The following is a 13,639-nucleotide window of genomic DNA, read 5'->3' as shown; positions in this document are numbered from 1 at the left end:
GGGAAGTAAGGTGCAGGGCAGGGTTCTAACCCAGAGCCATCTGATTCCAAAGCCCAGGGTAGCCCTGGCTCACATGATGTCCATCAGAGAAACCAAGGATGACAAGGATTCTGGCTAAGCCTAGGAAAAGGACTGGAAGGGCACTGCCAATTGCCCTGCTGCCCAACTCCTTTCTCTTCAGTAGAAGTTCTTTCTCCCTAGCGAATCTCGTTTTTGTTTTCGCTACATTCTCAGCCTTCCTTATCCATATTGCATAGACTCTCACTTCACTTTAGATGCTGCTTGGAAATGACCTCATCCCTAGACCTCTTTAACAAAAGCTTCTTGGACTCTCAGAGCCCAACAATAGCTCTGCATTTTGCCGGCACAAAAAAAAAAAGACAGGTCTCAGTCCAGGGGATGTGGAAGGGCAGATCTTGTTTATCCTGATGTCTCCATGCTGGACCGTAGACCAAATCTTGCTGCCTCCACTCAAGTTCTCTCTTCCCTAAGCTGGGAGAGAGGCGCCTGGCACTAGTTCAAGTCCATTGTTTTGCCTAGTGTGGGTCCAATAGGCACCACATTGTGAAAATCGTGTTAATATGTAAATACACTAATACATCTGGACTCTTTGTCTAGCTAGGAAAATTGTAAAATACAAAACATGCTCTACTGTCTCCTCAGCTGGATATCTTGTCTGAGAATCTGCTTTTCTCCTTATGGTGTTTCTCCCTGGATCCACTAGCTTAAGCTATAACATTTATTTAAAAAACAAAATTTGTTTTCTCCTAAATATAAAGAAATGTATTTTAATGTAAAAATTCAAAAATAAAGAAAAATTTTAAAAATTATTCACAGTTCAATCATCAAAATATTTATTTTTTCTTCTTAAAATACACAGTTTTTGTTATTGGTTTGTCTTACGTAGTTGTAGCACATTATTTTTGAAACATGATTTACTTTATTCAAATTTTCCTGTGAATTTTTTCTCCGCTTTTATCAAAAATAAAAAATGATAATTCAAAAAAAACATAATTGCCTTCTGTGCCTGAAAGCAGGGCGTAAATTTCTCTTTGAGGAAGTGCTCCTTCTTTGATACCTGGGTGAGAAAAGTGATTCTTATCTTCAAATATGGGGAATCGATGCCAAGAGGAGTTTGCCTAAATGGGCCTTACCAAAATAGTCCTTATAGTCCATTAGTTCCCCCATATATTTCCTAGTCAATTCTCCACAATTTATTGTCCATTGATGCTCAAACTGTCTCCCCTTTGATAAAAGGTTATATAAGCCCCCAAGAACAAATGCTTCTTTGAGTTTTATTTCTTTTCTGTGAATTCCTGAGCACATAAACATTAGTAAAAATTATGTGCTTTTAACCTTGTTAATCTTCCTCTGTCAGTTTAATTTACAGGCCCCCAGGTACTAAATTTAAGAGAGTAGAGGAAAAGTCATCCCTGACACATCCATATTCATAGCAGCATTATTCACAATAAACGAGAGGTGGAAACAACCCAAGTGTTCATCAATGGATCAATGGATAAACAATATGTAATATAACCACAAAAAGGAATACTACTGAGCCTTAAAAAGGAAGGGAACATTGAAAACATTATGCTAAGTGAAATAAACGAGATCTAGGGCCTCAAAAGGAAGGCAATTCACAGGAAGATGGGAATAACAAATGTTTGGTGAGCAAATGTTTGCCATGCCATGCAAAGACATAAGGACTTTGAACAAACAGGTTCTGCTGGGGTGTCCCCAGCCCAGCACACTTCACCCATACTCTTTGTAGTTGTCTCTGGTGATAATTCTCTTTCTACACCAGGCCCTTTATCTAAATTCTTTTAGGCAATTAAAAAGAGGTAAAAGCTCTTCTTGAGGTTTTTTTTTTGTGTGCTTCAATTTTCTTCAGCTCAAAATAATCTACATGCCAAAGTAGCACATTCTGGGGAGATTTGTTCTGAACCCCTTCGCTTGCATAAGAAAAAGAGATTTACTGGTTGTCTCCAGTGGAAAACCAGCTATTGTTTTGAGCACATCCCTATAGGTAATGTCCTTCTAGACTTTCACTCTTTGAGGGAGGAAGAATTTCTTTCTACTCTATTAAGTTCCGTGTCTGGACCTCAGAATTAAACTGACACAAGACAAATTAACAGAAGAAAAGTATACAAAATTTTAATATATATCTACATGTCCACAGGAGTCTTCATAAGGAAAATGAAGACCTGAAGAAGCAGTCTAGACCAAGAGCTTTTTTACTTTTTAAACAAAGAAATGATAAACTTGTAAAGATATGACAAGACAATGGGGTTGGAGGTAGGGGCAGTAAATTGTGGGAAAGTGACTAGGAAACATATGGGGGAAACTAGTGGAAGATCGGGGTTATTTTAGCAGATCTGGTTGTACAGATCCATCTCAGCCTCAACTCCCAGTCTCCAGTGATGAGAATGTTCTTCTCTTCCTGGTCCAGAGAGGGCACCCTTCTCAGAGGAAGTGTAATGACCTGCTTTTAGGTAGAAAGACGACGGAGGGCTGAGAGCCCTTCCTTCATGCACCTGCTTTTTCTCAAGTGCCTTCAGTTCGAAATAGTCAATATACCAAAGCAATGTGTTTGGGATGGTTTTTTTAGAACCCCTTCATTGCCCTTGAGCTACTTATAAATTGTAAATAATGTATAGAAATGCAAAACGATTCTTGCCTAAAGGCATGCAAATTAACTGTGTCACTGGAGGTTCGGCTGGCATCCCTCTCCCCTGAACCTTGGGAAAAGTCAGATTACCATTTATTTGTAAATTCATTTGACATTTCTTTAATCCATATAAATTTGTTTCTTTGACTTCTTTGAACTGGTTATAACATCTTACGAGCTCCTTCATTAATAATTAATTAAAATGTTAACATCGTTCTTTTTAAAAGTCTGTATGAGAGTCTTGTTTGACCATTGTTGAAAATTATCCTTTTCAACACTTTTTTACTTTTATGTTTGTTGAAAAACAAGGAGGAGTGTTTCTAGTTGTGGGCTTTTCCAGTGCAACATGAAAGTTAGTTCAATGAAGAGAGTAAATAAATATTTACTTTACTAAAGATTTTATCATATACACATGAAAAGTAATTCGGCTTTCAAATGTTAGATAGGGATAGTAATAAGAGCTTATATTTACCAAGTACTTAATAGGTTCCAGTCGCCATTTTAAGCACTTTATTTGCATCCCTATGAGGTAAGTACTGAGAACCAAAACCCTCTACTCACACTCAGCCCGAGCACTGAGAAACAAAACCTTTCCTTACTGTCTGTAATCACAAGACTGCTATTTTACTGTCTTCATTAACGTTACTTTACTTTGCCTTGACTTTCCTGCCCAAGCAAATGATTTGATTGTACATTACAGGAATTTCCCATCAACTTATCAGTGAAAAGCATTAATAGTTTGTATACTACGATTCTTTGAATCATATTATTCGGTAATAAAAAGAAATGAAATATTTTCATTTTTTGCTACCACATGGATCCATGCTACAACATGGCTGGACCTTGAGAACATCATGCCAAGTGAAAAAGCCAGTCACAAAGGATCACATATTGCATGATTCTATTTATATAATACATAATAGGTGTGGAGACCCATTCGGGCCTCCGGAGTTCACATAAAGATTATTTAAACTGAAGACTGAGATACAGCAGATGCCTTTTCCAGAGCGTCCTTATCTGACTAAAAGACAAAGCCTTCCAAGTGTGAAACTGCCATAAATCTCTTCAGGGAGCTTCACACCCAGGAAGACAGAGCACTCACATCAGGAAAGGAAAATTGCATAAACGAACTATCACAAACTGTTATGCTTTTCATTTGTTTCCCTAAAAGCTTGTTTTCTTTCCTAAAAAAAATAACACCACCAAACTATTTGTTCTTCCCACAGAAGCCCTTTCTTTCCCCATCCTCTCCCCTATTGTACTGGTATAGAAAGTTCAGAGGGCCTCTTCCTTTGAATGGTTCTGCATGCATATAAATAAAACTTGTTTTCTTTTCTCCTGTTAATCTATTGTTAATTCGAAGGCCCCATTGTTGAACCTAAGTTGGTAGAGGGAAAGTTTTTCCTTCCGACGTAGGCAAATAGAATAGGTAAATCTACAGAGACGGAAAGTAGATTGGTGGTTGCCTTGTGATGGTGGTTGGGTGGGAGGATATTGGGGACAATTAGAAATAACTGCTAATGAATAGGGAGGGGGTTTATTCTGGGGGGTAGTGAGAATGTTCTAAAATTGTTTGTGACGATGGTTGCACAACTCTGTGAAATTACTAAAAACTATTTTTTGGTATGGGAATTATATCTCGAAGTTGGTATTTTTAAGAATCTTTAAATCCCTCCGCTCGAATCCTCGCCTGGCTTTTTCCACCAATTCTAAACTGTGATATTTTGATTCTTGCTCCATCTTGTCTCCAATCAAGTCCCCAGTATTGAAAGGATTGTCTTAAACCAAGCTTAAAATTCTCAATAAATTTTGACTTTCCTTCTGTTACCTAACGGAAAAGGGTCTGACCACTCAACAAACATTGAGCACTCAGTTTTGTAGTGGAGAAATCAAAACAATTTATTAGTGGGGTGCCAAGCCAGGAGACCGTTAAGCTAGTGCTCAAAATCCGAACTCCTCATGGATTTTGATCAAGAGATTTTAAAGGCAAAGATTGAAGGATGGGGGTCGGGGTCACAACTGAAGCTGATTGGTTAGTTCTTTTGCAAGCTTCTGTGTCTTTCCTTAGTCTGAGTAATTAAATTCCTGACGTCATCTTGTCTGATGCCTTCATCACTGTGCTCGGGTGGTCTAACTGGGTAGGAGGACCAAGATTCTGCAAAATAGCTCATAATTGTATATCAGTGACATTATCTTTAAAGCATAAAGCAAAAAAATAATAAATAAATAAATAGATAGATAGATAGATAGATAGATAAATAGATAAATAAATAATTAAATAAATAAATAAATAAAAAAGCAAAAAGCAGAAATGAAACATCTCATGACCTTTGTTATTGTTTAGGCTATCATTGTTTTGTGCTTAACTGGCTACATTTTTCTATTATCTCAAGCAAAGTGAAAGAGAAAATGTTACCTTTTATAATCAAGCTGGCTAAAATTGAATTGTTATATAAGAGTTTTAAAAATTAAATTTTAATATCAATGGTGTACTTTTGTAAAATCAAAACTTAATTTTCTTTCTTCTGCTGAAAGGACAAAGTTTTCTTGGACTGTCAGATTGTTTTTGATAAGTAATCTGCTGAAGGGAACCCAAATTTTGCCACCCTGAAGCTGCCTTTTGGCTTAATAAACAACTTTAAGTTGTTTATTAAGAAACGAGCCTCAGAAAGAACCTTTGAGCCTCCCCACCTTTACTGCCCAAGAGATTCAGACAGAGAAACCTGCTTCGAGTAGGAAATCTTAGAAAAGTATGGTAAGTAAGGACATCAGGCAGGTGTCTATTAGCTGGATACCTGCAGTGTCCTGTTGTTTCTGAGCTGCCCTGAAAGAATTTGCCTGCCCCGTACTTTCCACTCTTTCTCAAGTACTTGTAAATCACCCATTCTCTAATCTGAAATCTAATACCGCTTCCTCTCCTTTCTCCTTTGTCCAAAAATGTTTTATTTACCCAATGTTTTGGGAATTTATTTTAATATATACCCATGTGAATTCCCCATGTGCATGTATTAAAATTTTGATTTCCTCCTGTTAACCTGTCTTGGTTAATTTGACTATTAGCCCAGCTCGAAGAACTTAGAATGTGGAAGAAAAGTATTAATTTTTGTTATCCCGCACACTGCCCCCAAAAGCAGATTCTGTGTTTTATCAAAATAATTTTCTGGGTTTTATGTTTTTTAATCATATTGAGACAGGATATCACTTGTAAAATTCTTAATCTTTTAGCAGGAAATAAAATGGGACATCTCTTGCAGAGTTAATCTTTTTAGTAAACCTAGTTAAATTTTCTTCTCTCCTTTCTTTGGAAAAAAGGCCCTCTCCCTCAAATCCTGATAATTGCCCTGGTGACTCAGATCCTCTGGCTATTGATAAAGATCATCAGCCCATTGTTAAGCAGAAATGGAGTAAAGTCAGGCAGGACCCTTAGAGGCTGAGGGGGAGGGGACTTTAAGCCAAATGTCCTTCTTTTTACTCTTTAAGAAACGTATTAACCAAGCCTGTTTCCCTTTACTCACTTAATAGGCAAATCAATAATAGAAATTAATAGATGTATGATTTAAATAACGAGTTTGTATTTTCTTTCCCTTGTCTGGGGACTAAGGTGGCACTTGCGTGGAAACCCAAGACCCCACCCTGACCGAGGCAGAAAGGGAAAGAGCTCCATGAAACCCCCCAATAGTCAGGGACTATGACCCCCCCTTGTCAGGAAGTAGAGACCTCCCGGCCCTAAACATCCATACTGATAATAAGGGGGTTCATGGTTCTTAGAAAAGAGTTAAGCAAGAAAGTTAGTTAAGGGATTTCTGGTCTGCCCGCAAAGACGCTGAGATCATCCTATACTAGAAGTGGTCCACCCCAATCTGCCCACAATTAAGCAAACCCAAAGGCATTTTTTTAACTCACACAAAGAAACCAGTAAGCAGAGAATTAGGTACCAGTTTAAGCCAGTCACTTGCACCTTCGCAATGAAGACCCCAACGACCTTCAACTCACCTGAGCTTCATTTACCATCATTATAATATGATGCATATGCTCAGAAGTTCATTAATATCATTGTAACAGACTGAATTCTAGGAACAAACATGCACAGAACAAAAAACGATGAATCACTGAGTCCTGTCAATCTTAGTTGTCAATCAAGGAAGCCCACTTTTCTAAGAAAAGTAACCACCCAGAGCAAAAAGGGATAAAAACACCGAAGGCTTTGTTACCAGACCTTTTGAGCCACACTTGTCTTCCTCAAGCCCACTTCCACTTCTGGAAGTGTACTTTCCTTTCTAATAAAACTTTTCTTTTGTATTTCGGTGTCTTGCTCAATTCTTTGTTCGAGACATCAAGAACCTGGACAATGCGCCAGGAGAGGACCCCACTCTCCGGTAACAGTATCTCTTAAGAAAACTGAATCTTCTCAATAGTGAGAATTCATCTTCTGTATCTGTCTTTGAAAGTGTTTATTGTTACTTTGGTTAAGTAGATAATTAAGTATTATTTCATTAAAAAAAAAAAACCCTGTAATCCTTTTTTAATCAAGTATTCAAACCTTTTGATAAATTTCCCCCAAATCAAATTCTAATGGAAGTCTTTTTGACTCCAAAGTAACTTTGAGAATTCCCAGTGGGCCCTGGAAAAATCTCAAAAAATTTGTCTCTCTCCTTATAAACAGGGAGATGTTGAAGTAATTAGGCTTATTTTATACGATAAATTACATGGGAAGCATTGTCAAGTATATGTTATAAGTGTTCCAGAAATTAGGTGAAGTTCCTGGAAGTCTGCTATATCCTGGCATAAATTATTTGTCATTAAAATTGAGGCACACACTAAAAGGACCGTGTTAAGGGTGGGAAATTTTCAAGTGAGCCTACTAGCTAAGTCAGCTACAGGGAAGAAATATCTTTAGATACCAGAAGTTGTCCTACTTGCTTGTGTGTGGTTTAGGAAGTGTATTGTATAAAATATGTAGATGGCCAATGTCTGCTTCTGTAATCCATTTACTTGTTAATTAAGGGTGTTGTTCCAGGCAAAGATATGCTAACAGCCAACTTCCACTTCTGTAATCTGCTTGCTTGTTCAGGAGACCACCAGGATATGGTCCTGAGCTTTATCAGCTGCCTCCTCTGAAAGCTCGGGGCTGATCTCCTCTAGCCCTGCGTGGTAGAGAGTCAGTCGCCAGCCGGCTAATAAAGGCTCATAATTAATCTCAATTGGCTCCGTGGGTCTCAGAATCGTTCGCGCCATAACAACCAAACAAACCTGAGTACCAAGGAAATGCCCTAGCTGTCTTTTCATGAAAAGGCAGCAACAACAAAATAGATAAAGATTATGGTACATGTGGATGAAGTCCATCCTGCTTTTGCAAAAACGACCCCTCATTGCTAGACTTTAGCTATCCTGATATCCTTGTAACATGGCAACAGTCTGCTCCTGAATCAGAGAAGTTAAAATGAGTAAACAATGGCTATAAATTAAATAAATAGGACCATAGGAAACTGAAGACAGCTGCTTGGTTCTTTCCCACTCCCTGGCAAACATCCCACCCTTTTTGGTTTGTTTTGTTTTTTATTTTTTGTTTTTATATTCTTTCATTCATCGTAGTGCATTTAAGCTGGACTATATTCAACTGCCACTTAGTAAGAGTTATCAATATGTTCTTGTTGCAGTCTGTATGTTTTCCGGATAGGCTAAAGCCTTCCCCAGTCATAAGGCTGATACCTTACACTGGCAAAGAAACTTAGAAAATATGTTTCCATTCTACGCAAGAAAGTCACCATTAGAACAATGTCTATTGATATATAACCTTTTGTTGATCCCTTGTTGCTTCGTGTTAGTATGACCAGCTACTACTGTAAGACTTTAATGTCTTATTCTCAAGCCAAATAATTCAAGAGATCCTGTCTAGAGTCTGGTGACTGGGAATTCTGGAAGCTTCATCAGAGAAACATAGCTCTCAAGCCCCATTGAAAGGAACCTTATCAAGTACTCCTGACCACTGATACTGTTGCAAAACTAGAAGGCATTGAACGTTGGGTACACATCTCACAGTTGAAGAAGGCTCCATCTTCTGATTCTTCACACCAACTGGGGACCTCCAAATCAAATTGACTGGGAAAAGAAGTAGCTGACATCGATGTAGACTGATTCTGACTAAGATACTGGATCAAGACTTTCTACTTTAGCTAAACATAAAACTCTTTCTTCCCTTTCTTTCCTTTATTCTGACATTGGCCTGGAAAGATAACACCATCATCTGTATCTCTCAAGCCATTGCTAAGTGGGGTGACCTCTGGAATTTGGAATAATTTTTTATTTCTGGCTAGGAAAAAATCCAAATAACCCCTGCTTTGAATGAGCAATTGTACCCTGATAGGATTTATCCTTGTCTGTAGTGGTTATCATTATTCTCCTTGGGCCTATAAATTCCTAGATGGCTGGCACACAGCTGGGCAGTGACTCTCAGATTATCTGACTATGCCCCTAACTGTTTTAGCAAGGCTTACTAGGAGGCATTCATGATTTAGGAATCGCTTCCTTTGGCAGGGCCATATTTTTCTGGTTAGCAATAGATACAAATGTGAATATGATCAGAACTCCTCCTTAACTCTTAAAGACATTGCAGATTTCATTGCTAAGGCATTAGCTGTCCAACAAAGATCCTTAGACTCTCTGACCAAAGCTGTTCTTGATTATAGAATAGCCTTGGTTATCTTTAGCTGAGCAAAGAGGTATCTGTGCTGTGTCCAACACCACCTGCTATGCCTAGAACAATAATTCTGGGAAAGTTGAAATTCAGTTACGTGAGATCATTAAGCATGCCATTTGGCTTAAAAGGATGACTCCTTCGGTGGAGTCTTTCTTTCACTGCTTTGAGTCTTGGGGACTCTGGAGGCTGTTACTTAGCTCCAGATAGTTTCTGCCATCTGACAACGCAGGAAATGCTGCCATATGATCAAATTGTTTGAGAGGCCGAAAATCAGGATTTTCATGTGAATTCTCCTGATTTCTTAAATGTTAGAAAAACTGAAGTCCAAACAAAACATTTCTGCAGGGTAGATTCAGCCATGGATTATTATTTCCTGATTTTTGTATTAAAACATTTGAATAAGGGAAGAAATGAGATCAGATTTGTGTTTTAGAAATTTAGAGGAGGATAAAACAGAGGAGAGGGTAGGAGACTGAAAATTATAAATTGAGGTTCAAATGTGGATTAATCGAGGGTCTTATTGAATTTGTGTTCCTGAGTTATAGTCCTTAGTAAGGCCCAAATAAAACTTTCTTAAATTTACAGGGATTTAGTTTTCTTTTTGTCAACAGTTCTCATCACAAGAAAAAAACATTATAACTATGTATGGTGACGAATGTTAACTAGACTTATTGTATAGTTATACAAATATTGAATCGTTATGTTATACACTTATAACATAATGTTATAATGTAATAATATATGTCAATTATATCTCAATTTAAAAAGTCACAAAATTATGTACACATTATAAAACAAATCACATTTTATATGAACACATTCAAACAAAATGATACATATCTAACATATTGGAATATTTACATGAGAAAGGATGAAGAAAAGAGATAATGTATAAGTGAAAAAAAACAAACAAGTAGGACCTTGTCTAGACCAATGATTATAGTGAATTCTGAACTGAGCCCAATAAACTTAATCAGATGTAACTTAATCAGATATTCTAAAAAAAATGTTTAAGAAAAAAAAAAGGAAGTTACAACTCCTTAGCATGTCATATACCAACCTCCATGATGGTCTTTATTTACCTTACCAACCTCTATTTCCTATTCCCCTTCTGCGGAATGGATTCTGTGCCTGCAGTTTCCTGGATAACAATGTCACTTCCTTTACGAAGACTTCTCCAGACTAGCTGTAGAGCTTTGTTTTGAGTTGTCCCTTATTGAACCTCAAATTAAAGTTTCACATTGTCGTAATTATTTACGTGCAAATGTGTCCTGCAATACTGTATGAATCCCTTGAAAGTATGGTTCAGCGTATCCTTAGCACTTGTATCAGGACTGGGTTCAAGGCAGAAACCTGATAAATTATTTGGGATCAGTGACCATCTTGAACCAGAAGTCTCTCTCTTAAATTTTAGGAGACAGTATAGAATAATGGTTAAATGTATAAACTTTGGAATAACATAGATCTGTGTTTGGATTGGTTCTGTCACTTATTATCTCTCTGTCCTTGGGCAATTACTTAACCTCTCTAAATTTCAGTTTCTTACCTGTTAATTGAGAGAGGAATGACTGATAACATAACATTTCTATAGAGTTGCCTTGAGGTTTAAATTATATGATAAAAGTAAAGTGCGAGTCCAGTTTCTGTCACATAGGAAGCCCTCGATTAATAGTATTTATGATGATAAATAATTTATTTGAATATTTTATTTCACGTGAGTAAAGTAAAGCGTCTACTGTTTCATTTGCAAACCACTATTTGATAGGACAGTATAATCTATTATTCGTAATGCCTTTCAATGGCTTAAATATGTTTTCCCTGGTTTATTTGTGTAGGAGATCTTTGCCTACTAAATTTGGGCTCCTTCTATCTACCTATGGGCCGTATGACCAAGACTCCTAGAATACCTGATCCCAAAGACAGACAAAGAGGTAGCTAGCAAAATCTTACTGATGCACAGTTTACATGCATTTTTCTCATTACTCATTCTCGTTTCTCATTAAATGTATACATTTAATTGGGATGTTTAGACCATTTACATTTAATGTGATTATTGACATAACTAAATTTAAATCTATTATCTTATTGTTTCCTACTTGTCCCATCTGTCTTTTCCCTCCTTTTTTCTCTTTTTCTGCCTTCTTTTGGATCGACTGAGTATCTTTTATGATTCCATCTTATTTTTCTTGTTGGCTTATTAACTATAACACTTGGAATTGTTATTTTATTGGTTGTTTTGGGTTTTATAGTCTAAATCTTTAACTTATCACAGTCAACCTTCAAGCAATATTATATTTGTGTACATTATGAAAACCTTAATACAGTATACTTTCATTTCTAATTTCCTTGCCTTTTTACTATAGTTGTCATACGTTTTACTTCTACATATGTTATAAACCTCCAATATATATATATTTTTGCTTTAAACAGCTCATTATCTTTGAAAGAGATCTTAAAAATAAGAAAAAATTTTTTTTATACTTACATATTTTCCATTCTTAGAGCTCTTCATTCCTTTACATAAATATGGGTTTCCATTGGTATGATTTTCCTTCTTCCTGAAAAATTTCCATAACATTTCTTATGGTTCATGTCTGCTGGTGATGAATTCTTTTACTTTTTCTATTCTCTGGAAAAGTCTTTATTTTACCTTATTTTAATTTATTAAGGCAAAATTCACGTAACATAAAATTAACCATTTTAAAGTGAACAATTAAGTATCATTTAGCACATTCACAATGTTATACAACTACCACCTCTATGTAGTTCCAAACATTTTCATCACTCCAAAATAAAACCCTATACGCAGTAAGCACTTTTTTCCCATTCCTCCCTGGCTGGACCAATCTGCATTCTGTCTCTAAGTATATTTTATATAAAGGGGATTATTATAATATGTTGCCTTTTGAAACTGGCTTTTTCCTCTTAGCATAATGCTTGTGAAGTTCATCAAGTCATAGCATGATGTACTCATATTTCATTTCTTTGTCTATTGTATGTATACGCCACAATTTGTTTATACATTAATCCATTGATGGATATTTGGGCAGTTTCCACCTTTTGACTATTGTGAATAGTGCTGTTATGAACATTTGTGTACATGTATTTATTTGTGTCTCTGTTTCAGTTATTTCATGCTACTTTTATTTTGAAAAGTATTTTGCTGGACATAGAATTCTAGATTGACAATCATTTGCTTTCAGTACTTTAAAAATGTTGCTACATTCTTTTATGGCTTGCATTGTTTCTGGTGAGAAGTTTGCTATCATTTTTATCTTTGTTCCTCTAAGCATAATGTTTCTTTTTTTCCTAATGGCTTTTAAGATTTTCTCTTTATCTCTTGTTTTAAGCAATTTGGTTAAGATGTACCTTGCTGTAGGTTTCTTCATGTTTCTTGTGGTTGAGGTCTTAGATCTGTGAGCTTATAGTTTTTATCAAAATTGGATATTTTTTATTCATTATTTCTTCAAAAATTTTATATTTCCCTTCCCTACCTCATCCTCCTTTAGGCTCCAAATGGATGTATATTAGGTCTTATGAACATGTCCCACAGCCCACTGATTCTTTTTATAATTCTTTTTATAACTCTTTTAATGTTTTATTTACTTATTCTATCATTTGTATCATTCATGGATCTGTTTCTATTGTTAGGTTATACTCCTCATTATGCACCATATTTTCCTGCATCTTTGCATGCCGGGTCATTTTTAATTTGAATTTCAGACCTTATGCATGTTTCCTTGCTGGATATTTTCGCATTCATATACATATTCCGGAGCCTTTCTTCTGGGATACAGTTAACTTACCTGGAACATTTTGGTATTTTTAAGGATGAGGATGCCATTTAAACTTTGTTCAGTAGGACCCCAACAGCCTTTAGTAAGGGCTGGTTTTTCCCACTACTGAGGCAATATCTTTCCAGGCATTATTCTATCCTACATCCTTTATTTTAAAAAAATTTTTTTTACGTTAATTTAAAAAAAAATTTCCTCATCTACTACCCTCCTTCCAGCTCCCTCCTACCATCTGACAACCACTAGTCTATTGTCCATGTTCATGAGTCTCTGTTTGGTTGTCTTGTTTATTTGTTGCTTTTAGGTTTATAGCCCACATGTAAGTGATATCATGTAATTTTCAACTTTTTCTGTCTGGCTTATTTCGCTTAGCATGATTATCTCAAGGTCCACTCATGTTGTCGCAAATGGTAATATTTCATTTCTTCTTATGGCTGAGTAATATTCCACTGGTTATTTGTACCACCGCTACTTTTGCCA

General features: G+C 36.3%; 1 protein-coding gene across 1 annotated transcript in view; it reads right to left on the bottom strand.

Moving 5' to 3' along the window:
- FEZ1 (fasciculation and elongation protein zeta 1) overlaps window positions 1–13,639 on the bottom strand; it is a 76,487-nt gene that overhangs the window by 50,145 nt on the left and 12,703 nt on the right. Inside the window, exon 2 of the mRNA XM_025049202.1 lies at window positions 11,851–11,923. The gene's annotated coding sequence lies outside the window, so the exon portion shown is untranslated. The remainder of the gene's footprint in view (window positions 1–11,850; window positions 11,924–13,639) is intronic.

The sequence above is a fragment of the Pteropus alecto genome, unplaced genomic scaffold, assembly GCF_000325575.1.
Source record: "Pteropus alecto unplaced genomic scaffold, ASM32557v1 scaffold135, whole genome shotgun sequence".
NCBI classification, from domain to species: Eukaryota; Metazoa; Chordata; class Mammalia; order Chiroptera; family Pteropodidae; genus Pteropus; species Pteropus alecto.
This window is presented reverse-complemented; position numbering and strand designations above follow the sequence as displayed.